The 13,067-nt window shown below is 42.3% G+C and overlaps 1 protein-coding gene across 3 annotated transcripts in view; it reads right to left on the reverse strand.

The window, feature by feature from the left end:
• TMEM65 (transmembrane protein 65) overlaps positions 1-13,067 on the reverse strand; it is a 271,856-nt gene that overhangs the window by 66,295 nt on the left and 192,494 nt on the right. The gene's annotated exons all lie outside the window — the stretch shown is intronic.

A 13,067-nucleotide genomic window follows, 5' to 3' on the forward strand; every position in this document is an offset into this window, starting at 1 on the left:
TGCAATCATACACTAACTGGAGGCATGACGCAGAGTATAAAGATATTTACTAACTCTTGATTATATACTACATATATCCTACAACTATAGCAGCCAGCAGTTGTTGTTTTCCATGGCCTGTATTAAAACTATACAATAAGTTACACTTTAGATGTTCACTAGACCGGAGGTGCATCCAAATCAATCTATCAAAATCACGGATGCCCGAACAATGGTTTATAGCAAGTCCCTTTGCTTGCAATTTTTTAGACGTCCAAGCACCTAATTATTTTTTTTAGAAAACAGGACACCCAGAGTATTATAATTTGAAGAATAAAAATCATTAGTATCATGACCAGAGCTCTAGCTAACCAAAAGATCATACCTCTGACACATAACAAAATAAGGCCCTTTGGTGCTGTAGAATGCAACAGGCTGCTACAGTCAACACAGCATGTCAGAATATAATGAAAAAAATATCATCTTACAAAAAAGTTGTAGCCAGAATATAGACCACCACAACACTGTGAAGGCAATTTCACAGAGGCAAAATCTAGATTTACTATTCTTCGCTCCGTATCTTGAATATGTATATCATCAAGGTACAAGCTTGTCGAGTTAATAGTATATCTCTAATTACCAATATATAACTACTTTCACAACGATGTGGTTGTTGACACTCGATTCATTATATTTTACCAGAAAAATACACAGTTTGGTAGAATACCTGGGAAAAATGTCGAAAGTAAAGACAATGTTCAAGACTGCAATATCACTCTGGATAATCTCAGAGCAAAATATACAAAGACCTTTAGTTGGATGGGTGTGTGAAAAATGCAAGAGATATTGGGGTAACTGACCACCAAGAGCATTCAGAAGTGTAAGGGATTGATGCACTGCTACTTTACCGTCCCATTTTACCCTACCTGAAACTAACCTACTTCTTTGATACTACTGGTCGATCCTCCCCGTTGGTATGGGGCACAAGTGTTTAAATAAAGTGCTGTGTGTCTTTGAGAGACATTTACTCCAAAGAATTTACACTTTGTTCAGTTTTTGTACTGTTCTTTCACATGATTCCCCAAATATATAATTGAAGCTGCTGAAGCAGCTCCATCTGTGGATACATTTTTTAATTATTCATAACTGTAGATTTTTCAGCAATTGACATGTTAAGCATAGAGGTTACAAAGAAATAAATGTTGCCCTGAGACTTAACTTCCATGCACCCTCACGAAAAAAGGGATTGGCCGCTTGCTCCAACCTAAACATGCCTTGCATGGCAAAAATATCCCTTGCACTTGTGCACTGACCCATAGGATGGAAATAACACTTATTTTTTCAAACCGGTACAAAGGTGGGGGTTGAGCATGCCAAGAAAGATGGTGAATGGTCCAATGCTCTTCTAAAGACCCCAGTAATCATCCCTGTAAAAATCTATCAGAAGCGACATCGTACCCAGAGAAAAGATTGACTTAATTGATGTACGAGAGATAAGTGGATCACTCTCCCAAAATGAAAATTGTAGGTATGATTCTAGATGGTGATATGAGGGATTTGCCCAACGGTCCTACAACAGGAGTGCGACCGAGGCAGTGCTTTCGACACTAGATGAGCAACTGTAAATGGGCAACGAATTAGAAGTCCAAAAGTGGCACAACTTGTACTCCCTTCCTCTGCCTCGCCCCGGTGAAAGACGGGAGAAGACTTGCAGAGGAGCAGGTCTCTAGTGATTGGCGAACACAACTGGCTACATGCGCCGGTGAGAGAAAGAAAGCTACTAGGGAGACAGTCTAGGGGAGGGGCTATCCAAATTCGTGAAGAGGTTTCTTGGCAAGGGAGAGCAGGAGCAGTGAATGAGAAGAATCCTGGGCAGAGTGACGAGGAAGAAGCCAAAGGCCCAGACAAAAGGAGAAGTGCCCAGGCTAGGGCTGAGACCAGCCTGCTCATGCGAATGAGTGCTTTAACAGGCACTGACAATCATGATGGCAGTGGGATGAAACTGGCAACCACAGAAGTAAAAGTGGGCGGCTCTGGCCCGTTAGGACGTACGGAATACAGTTGAATGCATGATAGCAATGAAAGAGTGTATATGAACTGAAGACATCACAGAGGCCTTAAAAACCAAAGTAGCAATACTTGGAAGCCCCCCCAAAATCATTTAAAAAACAGTAGGAGATACATAAGGAAAGGCCGGGAAGGACCAACCTCAGTGTAATGAGTCTACCAATGGAGGTGGAAGGGTATAGGGCAACAGCCAGATCTGTTCCTGGATAACTGGCGCATGACAATAGTACCGACGGAGGAAGTGTCACTGTGCTTTGTGGTGAAGGAGGGTCATAGGGCCCTGTTGCCCCAAATGCTTCGGGTTGTGGGAGGGGGGCAACTCCAGCTACTTCAGACCTTTCATCATGAAAGGGACACAGTGCTAAAGACAGCTAGAAAAAACACAAATGTGATGTTTGAATTGTTCCATGTAATGTTCTTTCTAAACCACAATTGGCAAGTAATGAAGCAGAAAATCCTTTGACGAGATTAAGAAAAAACACTGCGCTATGCAAATGACATATGCTCCTCTTCCCTGCGATAAAAAAGGTAATACACAACTTTCTTTTTTGACATGCTGAAGGAGGCATGGCAATGGGCAGAGGGAAGAAGACTTAAAAGAAATGAGTGAGAAGGAGAGCGAAGTTGCCTGGAGCAAGCAACACCAGGAAAGAATAAGTTGAGATCACAAAAAAGGTGGCGTACCCAAAAGGTCAGTAGTGGGGAGGGGGAAGTTTAATGCCCACAGGATTAAGTGTGGAATAAGGGATACACTGAGAAGTATGAATTCATAAGGAGAGAACGCAAAGCAAGCAGGGAAGGGTAGCGAGAAAAGAGGCAGAACACAAGTGAGTGGAAAGTCGCGCACAAACCCACAAAGTAGCTCTGGGCTACAAAGGTAGAGGCATACAACATAACCAAAATCAAAGACAGATTTAGTATCATGATGTGGAATGTAAATGGGCTGGGAGACAAAATTAAGAGGGAAATAGTAGGAAAAATCAGAGAAGGCATAAAGTGGACATACTGCTCCTCTAGGAGACACATAGGACGGTGAAGGATACTGGTTCCTAGTGAGAGGTTGATGGGAGTTGCTGGCAAGTGGGGGATTCAGTAGAGGGTCAAAAGGAGTGGCAGCGCTGGTGAGAAGATCACTTCTGCTTATAATCATAACAGCATAAAGGGGCACAGAGAGCCGTTATGCAGGGGTCAAAGCTGCATAGGGGAAAGTTACATACTACTACCAGCATCTGATCCCAATGTACACTTCATGTTCTGAAGAAATCAGGTTAGATATTTCGAGCCCCCCACCACAGATTTTTAGGGGACAACTTTAACATAGTGATGGATGTTACACTGGACAGATCAGGGGGAAACGAGAGCAGGGCGTGAGATGAGACGAGACTGATAAGATTTGCAGCTAATTATGGTCTCGAAGAAATTAAAGAGATTGATGCATGCAATACTCCGCATTTTTTAGGTGCCCATTATACATTCTCGAAACTGGACCATTTGTTTATCCGTGGTATGGAACTCTAGAAAATTTATGGGTAAGAATATATGGTGAGAGAGATTTCAGACCACTAAGTATTGATCTGTGTGGTATAGAAGAGGACACCATAAGAAACATAAGAGCTGGAGGCTAAATACATGGGTACGAAAATACGATGTGATTGGAAACTACAACCAACTACTTTGAACAAAATGTTGCGTCAGTTAACTGGATAGAGGTCTTATGGGAAGGATACAAGGCAGTGATTGTGGGACAGGCCGTAATGCAGGTATAGCATATGCATGTCAAAAGGGGCGAGAAAGGGAGAGACCTACAGAAGGATTGGCTGGAAAGAAAGACGAAAAAAGACTCAGACACAGCCACTAGCCCAAAGGTTGATGGACTGCATATAATCAAAATAAAAGGCAGTAGTGCACAACTATCTGGCCACATAGAAACTGTTTTCAAACGTAGAAAGCATACTCAATAAGCTGCTTGCATGGTTTAGTAGATAAAAAGAGAGTTTATGGTGTGTTTGGAGAAGCAGAAAAGCCAAATCCTGAGTAGAATTGCTTTAGAACATGTACAATGATACAGGTGGATAGAAGCTTATTGAGGAGGCAGAATTTTTCTAGAACAGATATAAAGAACTGATGAAGGATCTTAGACCGATCTACAACTTTAGAAGAGGTAGAGAAAGCAGTGTTTGAGTTGTAGACATGGAAGGTTCCAGGCCCTAATGGTCTACTGTGAGAACGAATCCAAGCCGCTCCTGGACACACCCATGGACCTTTCTCCTGCTACTCCTGCAAATTCAGCGGCACCGTCAACATCCCCGCTACGACCACACCACAGATCCCCGACCCCAACCACCTACAATGCATCCTTCTCAACACCCGATCAGTCCACAGGCACGCCATTGACCTTTGGAATCTACTAGACACCATCTCTCCAGACGTCGCCTTCCTAACGGAAACATGGATGAACGCTTCCTCCGCACCAGACATCACCATTGCCATCCCTGAAGACTATAAGATCACTCGCAAAGACCGTACCAGCCACACAGGAGGAGGCATCGCTATCGTCCATAAGAAATCAATCCGCATCTCAACCAGCTCTGACGCCAACCTCGCCAACTCCGAACACCTTCACTTCCTAATACACATCGACCCCAAGACCACACTCAGAGGCACCCTCCTCTACAGACCACCAGGACCCCGAGCTAAATTCAGTGAAGACATCACGGACTTCATCACTCCACACGCGCTCCCCTCCAAAGACTACATCCTTCTGGGAGAACTCAACTTTCACCTTGAAAAGATCAACGACCGCAACACCGCCACCCTCGTTGACAACCTCGCCAACCTCGGACTTAAACAACTGGTCACTTCCCCCACTCACATCCCAGGTCACACACTCGACCCCATCTTCACCTCCAGCAATCATGTCTCCTTCAGCCACACCACGGACCTCTTCTGGACTGACCACAGCTGCGTTCACTTCACCTACAACAAACCAAAACCCAACATCCACCTCCAACCTACCCTGCAAAGAAACTGGAACAAAATCACCACGGACCAAATCTCCGCATCGCTCCTTCGAAACTCCCCAGCCCTCTCTTCTAACACCAACGAAGCCGCCGCCAACCTCACCCTATGGTTATCCAACACCGCCGACACCTTAGCACCACTGAAAAAACGTCAAAGCAAACCTGGCAGCAAGAAGGCCTCATGGATCAACGATGATCTCAAGAAGTCCAAGAAACTCTGCCGCTCCCTTGAAAAGGCCTGGAAAAAAGACCCAACCACCAGCACCAAGGACGCCTTCAAAAGCGCCACCCGCACTCACCACCAACTGATCCGAAAAGCCAAGAAAACAGCATTCAAAGATCGACTTGACAATAACGCCCACAACAGCAAGGAACTTTTCAACATCGTCAAGGAATTTTCCAATCCATCGGCCAACTCCAACGACATGACCCCCTCTCAAATCCTCTGCGACTCCCTAGCCTCATTCTTCCACAACAAGATTGCAGACATCCACAACGGCTTTGACAACCAACCCGGAAACCAACCCACCCTACCATTTGATGATCATCTTCCCCCCGTGAACACCCTTAACGTCTGGAACCCAATCTCCACTGAGGACACCATCCGCCTGATGAATTCCATCCACTCAGGATCCCCCACAGACCCATGTCCTCACCACATATTCAACAAAGCAGACTCCGTCATAGCACCGCACCTCCGAGACGTCATCAACTGCTCCCTCAACTCCGCCACCTTCCCGGAAGACTGGAAACACGCTGAACTCACCGCCCTTCTGAAAAAACCAACAGCAGACCCCACCGAACTCAAAAATTACCACCCCATCTTGCTTCTTCCATTCCCGGTCAAAGTCATCGAGAAGGCTGTCAACAACCAGCTCGCCGCCTTCCTCGAAGCCAACAAATCCCTCGACCCCTCACAATCTGGCTTCCGAGCAAAACACAGCACTGAGACCGCCCTCATCGCAGCAACAGACGACATTCGAACTCTACTGGACAATGGAGACACAGTCGCCCTCATCCTCCTTGACCTCTCTGCAGCTTTCGACACAGTCTGCCACAGCACCCTTTTACAACGCCTCAATAACATCGGAATCCAAGGAAAAGCACTTGAATGGATCACCTCGTTCCTCACCGGAAGAACTCAGAGAGTCCGCCTTCCTCCATTCAAGTCCGAGGCCTCTGAAGTCATCTGCGGCGTACCACAAGGATCCTCACTCAGTCCCACCCTCTTCAACGTATACATGAGCCCCCTCGCGGCCATCGCACGCCAACACAACCTCAACATCATCTCTTACGCGGACGACACTCAACTGATCCTTTCCCTCACCAATGACCCCAGCACCGCCAAAACTAACCTACACGAAGGAATGAAAGAAGTTGCCGAATGGATGAAACAAAGCCGTCTGAAACTGAACTCGGACAAAACAGAAGTCCTCATCTTAGGTACATCCCCCTCTGCATGGGACGACTCCTGGTGGCCAGAAGCCCTCGGAAAAGCACCCATCCCGACAGACCACGCACGGAACCTAGGCGTCATCCTGGATTCTTCACTCTCAATGAACAGACAAGTCAGCGCCGTATCCTCTTCCTGCTTCAACATTCTTCGCATGCTCAGAAAAACATTTCGCTGGATCCCCTCCGAAACAAGGAAAACAGTCACCCACGCTCTGGTCACGAGCCGACTGGACTACGGAAACACCCTCTACGCAGGTACTACCGCAAAACTCCAGAAGAAACTCCAACGAATCCAAAACGCCTCAGCCAGGCTCATATTAGACATTCCACGCAACGAACACATCTCTGGTCACCTTAAAGACCTCCACTGGCTACCCGTCAATAAGAGGATCACTTTCCGTCTGCTTACCCACGCACACAAATCACTCTACGACATCGGACCAGATTGCCTCAACTCATGACTGTCCTTCTACACCCCCTCCCGCCAACTACGTTCTTCCAGCCAAGCCCTCGCCACTGTACCTCGCATCAACAAGACCACCATGGGAGGCAGATCCTTTTCATACCTGGCTGCTAAAACTTGGAACTCACTCCCCGCTTACCTTCGCCTTACCCAGAACCACCTAGCATTCAGAAAGCAACTTAAAACATGGATATTTGACACGTAATCCTCCTCCCCTTCCTAAGCGCCTTGAAACCCTCCGGGTATGTAGTGCGCTATACAAATTCCATGACTTGACTTGACTTACAGGGGACTTGTAGGGTAAGGAAAATGATACTTATCAGTATGGATCTAATCTTGCCATGTAGAGCTGCAGAGTTACACACTGTGCATAGATGGCCACCTAGAGTTGGGCCCGGATGTTTGCAGTTTGTTTTGTTGTAGAAAAGTCTTTGAAAGTCACGGAATAGGTGACTACTCCTTTGGATGATACTGCGCATGGGCATCAGCTCCATCCCCAGATTGTTTTTCGCCATTTAGGGAAGTGATGGAGCTGTACAAGAAGTAGGGATGTCCATGTGATTTGTATCTAATTAAGATAATACTGGAAGAGATACAGGTAGCCGGGGAGGTGGGTGGGCGTGTGTAACTCTGCAGCTCTACATGCCAAGAACAGATGCATACTGGTAAGTAGCATTTTCCGTTCAAGGCATATGAGCTGCAGATTACACACTGTGCATAATTGTATAGCAGTACCCACACCTAGCGGCGACCACCAGTATCCGCTGCAGTAGTTTGAAACAGAGTTTTGAGTACAGCCTGGCCCACAGTGGCTTGTTGTTTAGTTTGCACATCTACACAATAATGTTTTGTGAATGTGTGCGGTGTAGACCATGTAGCTGCTTTGCATATATCATCTAAGGAAATGTTCCCTAAGAATGCCATTTAAGCCCCCATTTTCCTTGTAGAATGGGCTTTTGGAGGAATTGTTAACGTACGTTTGGCTTTCTGGTAACATATTTGTATGCATTTAACAATCCACCTAGCTATCCCTGATTTTGATTTGGGGTTGCCTTTATGTGGTGGTGAAAAAGACACAAAAAGTGGTTTAGTTTTACGAGAAGTTTGTGTCCTTTCGATGTAGTACAGTAATGCTCTTTTGACGTCTGAGGTGTGTAGAGCTCTTTCTGCGACTGTTTGCGGCTGCGCGAAAAAAACAGGCAGTTCAACAGATTGATTTAGATGAAATGGTGAAATGACTTTTGGAAGGAATTTAGGATTAGTGCGTAGAACCACTTTGTTATGATGCATTTGGAGAAAGGATTCTTGAATGGTAAATGCTTGTAGTTCACTGACTCTTCTGAAAGTAATAGCTACTCAGAAAGCTAGTTTCCAAGTTAGGAATTGTAATTCACATTTATGTAACTGTTCAAAAGGAGGTCCCATTAACCGTGTAAGAATAATGTTTAAGTTCCACACTGGTGAAGGTGGTGTTCTGGGAGGGATTATTCTTTTGAGTCCTTCCATGAAAGCTTTTAAAGCAGGTACTCTAAACAGAGATAGAGGTTGTCTATTTTGTAAATATGCTACAATAGCAGCAAGGTGTAGTCTGATAGACGTGTAAGCTAAATTAACGTGTATGCTAAACTACACTTTTGAAGGTGTAATAGGTATCCTATGATGTGTTGAATAGACACATCTAAAGGATGTATGTGGTTGTTTTGACAGTTTATTACAAATAGTTTCCACTTAGCAGCATAACATGCTCTCATAGTGGGACGTCTGGCTTCTTTAATAACGTTCATGCATTCTGGAGGAAGATTGAGGTAATCAAACTCTATGACTTTAGGAGCCAGATCGCTAGGTTGAGCTGAGCTGGGTCCGGGTATCTGATCTTTCCATGGTTCTGTGTCAAGAGACGTGGAGATAGGCTTAGTTTTTGGTGTGGTACCCCCGACAGTTGCAGCAGTGTGGTGTGCCACGGTTGTCTGGCCCAAGTTGGAGCTACTAGAATGAGTGTTAGGGAATGTTGCTGCAGCTTGCATATCACTAACGGAAGTAGTGGGAGAGGAGGAAAAGCGTACGCAAATTGTCCGGACCAGTTCATCCATATCGCATTGCCTTTGGACAGCGGGTGTGGATATCTGGCGGCGAAGTTTGGGCATTTTGCGTTTTCGTGGGTTGCGAAGAGATCTATCTGAGGTTGTCCCAACATTTGAAAGAACGGTTGAAGAACTTGTGGATGAAGTTGCCACTCGTGGATCTGCTGTGTGTCGACTTAGCAGATCTAAATATACACAAAGATAATAATTTGCACTCCTTCTTTATCACTTTAAACTGAATGTTTTTCTGCAATTATATCCGGTGCAAACCCATATCTTCACTAGCCCCAGTCAAGTTAGTATAAATGAAAAAAACACAGGAACCTGTGTTATGGGGTGCACTGTCCGCTAGCTCACTATTACGTGATGCATTTCATATATATTTTCTCAATACAAACGTAGCAAAAAAGATTTTGCCCAAGTTGGAGCTACTAGAATGAGTGTTAGGGAATGTTGCTGCAGCTTGCATATCACTAACGGAAGTAGTGGGAGAGGAGGAAAAGCGTACGCAAATTGTCCGGACCAGTTCATCCATATCGCATTGCCTTTGGACAGCGGGTGTGGATATCTGGCGGCGAAGTTTGGGCATTTTGCGTTTTCATGGGTTGCGAAGGGGTCTATCTGAGGTTGTCCCCACATTTGAAAGAACGGCTGAAGAACTTTTGGATGAAGTTGCCACTCGTGGATCTGCTGTGTGTCGACTTAGCAGATCTAAATATACACAAAGATAATAATTTGCACTCTTTCTTTATCACTTTAAACTGAATGTTTTTCTGCAATTATATCCGGTGCAAACCCATATCTTGACTAGCCCCAGTCAAGTTAGTATAAATGAAAAAACCACAGGAACCTGTGTTATGGGGTGCACTGTCCACTAGCTCACTATTACGTGATGCATTTCATATATATTTTCTCAATACAAACGTAGCAAAAAAGATTTTTCAAATTTAGTCATTCATCAAAAATTAAACACATGAATACTATTCATAACATTGCACAATCATTGTAATCAGACTAAAGGCTGAACAGAAACCAAAAAATGTCGTAAGACGATGTTTGAGTTTTCCTTCTTCAAAAACCGTTTTTATTCTTCTTTTTCATTATCCAATGTGTCTGTTTGAAATCTTTAAACAACTCTCCACAAATCAATCCCAATGCATTTCGGTATGCACCTTCATCAGGGGAATATTCTACAAATAACATAAAATTCTATCACATGTAAGGCAGATTCATAGGTTTTTTAACAATTACTGCTCCAACAATAAATTGTAAGTTATTAGATCTATTTTAACAGAAACCAGAAAATTTGCATCTAAATTGTCATGTATTGTGTGAAATCAATTATCATGCTCACAAAAGTTCACCAGTGACCTTAAAAGAATAGATGATACTGGAAACGCCCGAAAATAAACTGCACCATGTGATCTCAGTGTCCAAAACAATGTACCACAAAATAAACCGTGTCTTTATCCTAGTGTTCAAAACATGCCTCATAATTATTGACACTCCTACCTTCACTAACAACAATCGAGCAGGTAAACGTTTTGCCTCAAATAATATAATCCATGCATTTGTTCTGCAAAAAAATGATGTAGTCCGTAAATTACCAGATTTACTGAAACTTTACTCGATTAGTCATGTATCCATGTCACCAATACTCACTCATTTATCTGTGCGATGCTGTGGATTTTCTTAACTTTAATTTGTGTAAAATACATAAACATCATAAGAGATATTTGTGAGATTTTATGAGCATGAAGTTAAATAGCACATGAATGTGATTTTGATACATAAAACCAACAGAAAAGTAACAAGCATTATTACAACACAATTATATCATTTTACAGGAAGCAAATCATCTCAATCTTATCATTGAGTCCATAGGGATAAGATTGAGATGATTTGCGTCCTGTAAAATATGATATAATTGTGCTCATAAAATCTCACAAATATCTCCTATGATGTTTATGTATTTTACACAAATGGTATTATCTTGTTTAGAATACAGGCAACTGTTTATTTGTAGTTTAGTAATAATTTACATCAGGGCGAGCACTAGAAGAGCGAGTTAGAGTAATTTTATTTTGGGTTTGTTTTGAACAAGGCGAGCGTAAATAAACGCCATTTTGGATAAGGAGAGACAGGTTTCGAGTCCATTTTCTATGTTTACATTGAGGGTGACGTCAGACGCCAAATACCGGTACTTCGAGATTGTGTAGAATCACCGAGAGAGCGAGGGGCTAGCGTTGCGGACGAAGGCAAGAAAATATAGGTAAGAAGTGACATTGTAGAGCGGCAGAATATATATATTGTTTCAGTTCCATTAGCAGCGAGTTGCAAGCTTTACACGGCGATATCATTGTTACTTATTTAGATTTTATATAGATTTCAGTATCATCTTTTTTTTTTTAAGTTTTATTTTATTTTCACCTGGTACGAGACATTAATACATTCAAAGTAGTTTCAGCTCATCAAATATATCACATACATAAACAAACATATATAGATCAGTATTCAAATTACTAAATATAAACGCTAGGCTATATCAACGAAATCAAATAGGCAATTAGAAATAGTCTTTGGATCAATCAGTTCAATTCTAAGTCCCCCCAAATTTTCTCAAATTTCTTTAACGACCCAATACCTCTTAGTTCTGCTAACGTACACTCCATAATTTTAATTTCATTGACCAAGTACCACCACTCCATAGCATTAGGTGAATTAGGGCTAATCCAGGCCCTGGATAAAATTAATTTGGCACATGAGATTAGTATTTATAGCAGTATATGATGTGGTTGATTAGTCAGATGTGGGCCAAGTATTACCATAAGTGCCGTTATTGGGGAGCTAAGAATATTTTTTGCAACTAAAGTTTTTTCAACTTCTTCCCAAAACTTCCCAAGCCTTGGACATGAAAACAGCATATGTACAAGGTCTGCCGCATATTCAGCACATTTCGGGCATTTAGTTTTTTCCCCCACGGTATTATTTGAGGACCATTTTGAAAATTTTTCTGGAGTATAATATAGCATATAGATAGTTCTATATTGTTGAAGTCGTAAGCTAGATGACCGTACGTGGTAATGAATATTAGTGTAGGATTGACTTATTTGTTTACCTGTAAGATTAGTTCCAAATTTTTAATTCCACTTATTAGCAAGTGCATCATTGTCGTCAGATCTTAAGCCTATAAAAAATGTATATGTCGAGCTAATAATAGATTTCTCTTTCTTAGAGTTTAAGAAGTCCCAGATACCACCGCTCGACACGGTATTAATTCTGTTCTTATGCACTAAAAAGTCAAATTTGTATATATTTAAACCTATGTATTTCAGATAATCCAAATAAGTGTTTTAAAGTAAGAAAATCTAATATGCCTTGAGAGTTATAAAGATCGCCCAAAACTGTTATACCTTTCAGTTGCCACCTTCGAAATTCCCCATCACTAAATATACTCGGTAGACCAGGATTGTTCCACAAAATCAGTTGAGAATGAAATATAGTAGTTTTACAATAATCAAGAATATCCTTCAATACTCTTGTTATATCACGTGCGGTCTTAAACTTGACCCGTTTGTAGTAGTTGGGATCTGTAATGTGAAGTAAAAATTGCTTAGAGTCGCTTTTTAGTAATAGATGATGATAAAAAAGCAAGTCCTCTGTATTTAGTAATGACCGTATGCGTCGTATAAATGATGCCCAAAAGTATAATTTCATGTCGGGAAAATTAAGACCGCCGGATCCAATTTTGTTTTTCAGTAACTTTAACGATCTCCTAGCCTTCTTGTACCCCCAAATAAAGTTACCAAAGATCAAAGATCCTATCTAGTTGTTTAAAGAAAAGCTTGCTCTGTGTCGAAGGGATTGATCTAAATAAATATAGGTATAATTTTCATTTTTATCAGATTGATTCTACCAATTAGACTTAGTGGAAGTCGATGCCATTTTTTCAAATTCGAGATGGTGGTTTTCGTTAAATCATTATAATTGATAGCATTAAGT

This window comes from Lissotriton vulgaris, chromosome 4_1, assembly GCF_964263255.1.
Source record: "Lissotriton vulgaris chromosome 4_1, aLisVul1.2, whole genome shotgun sequence".
Lineage (NCBI taxonomy): Eukaryota > Metazoa > Chordata > Amphibia > Caudata > Salamandridae > Lissotriton > Lissotriton vulgaris.